We start from the raw sequence: 1,150 nt of genomic DNA, 5'->3' as shown, positions 1-1,150 counted from the left end.
AACACTTTTCTGTGAGAGATGTCTAATTACTGGACAAACTGGAATATTACTGGATTCTTCACCATTTTAGCCACGAGTCACATGCTTCTGTTGCATTTTGTGTTTCCCTTTAAATCCACATTTTAGATAAATGAAACTTGCATTTGAAATGAAGATATGAACATTATTCTAAAGTTTTCATGCATAAGGGTGAATCTCATAAAAATTGACCCCAGAATCAACATAAAATCATATTTTTATCTTAAAGACATGGAAGCTTAATTGCCATGAAAATAATGCAACAAAATGCTACAAACAGGAGGATCATTTTCTTTATGCTAGCTAAAAAAAATTTTTTATTTATATATGATTACTGTTTAGGAAATTGCACTATGATATGAACTCATGCATAAGAGTAAATCTTTTAAAAAACTGACCCCAAAATCAACAGAAAATTATATTGTCATGAAAATGATGCAGAAATATTAATGTTCATACAAACAGGTTTAATTTTTTTATGCTGGATATAATATTTTTTTTGGCAATCTGATAGCACCAAGATATAGACTTATTGTCATGAAAAAAATGATTTTCCTACAAACAGGACTCATGTTCTTTATGCTAAATATGATTATATTCTTCTTCTTTTTCATCCAATGTAATTACTGTTTGGAAAATTGCAAAAAATATATAAATTTGTAAAATTATCCAGCATAAATAAGGTGAATCTCATAAAAATGAACAAAAAAATTAAATGAAAATGATGAAAATAATCCCAAAAATATTAATGCAGACATGCGTGCAGTTTCATATTTTCTCAAGGGTGGATATCTTTTCTTTCTCTAAATTTTAATATGATCGTTTAATATATCGTTTGCATTATTGCATCACTTTGAATATTGTCTTTCTCACACAAACACAACACGTGATATTTATGTATTGAACTTTGTGATATTAAACTGTGGAAATATCAATTTGGAGGCACAGGATAAATATTTGGTTTTAAATTATTTTCATTTGAGATTTATTTTCAATTATTTCAATTGAATTTATTAAATACTAAATAACATACAAGAAAATAATCAATTTTGTTTTAAAAGAAACACTACTTCAGTTTAAGCTCCTTAAATCTTTACATGATTTTTCACAAATTTTTCCAGCAATGGTCATT

The sequence above is a fragment of the Barbus barbus genome, assembly GCF_936440315.1.
Source record: "Barbus barbus genome assembly, chromosome: 43".
Taxonomy (NCBI): domain Eukaryota; kingdom Metazoa; phylum Chordata; class Actinopteri; order Cypriniformes; family Cyprinidae; genus Barbus; species Barbus barbus.
Note: the sequence above shows the minus strand (reverse complement) of the source record.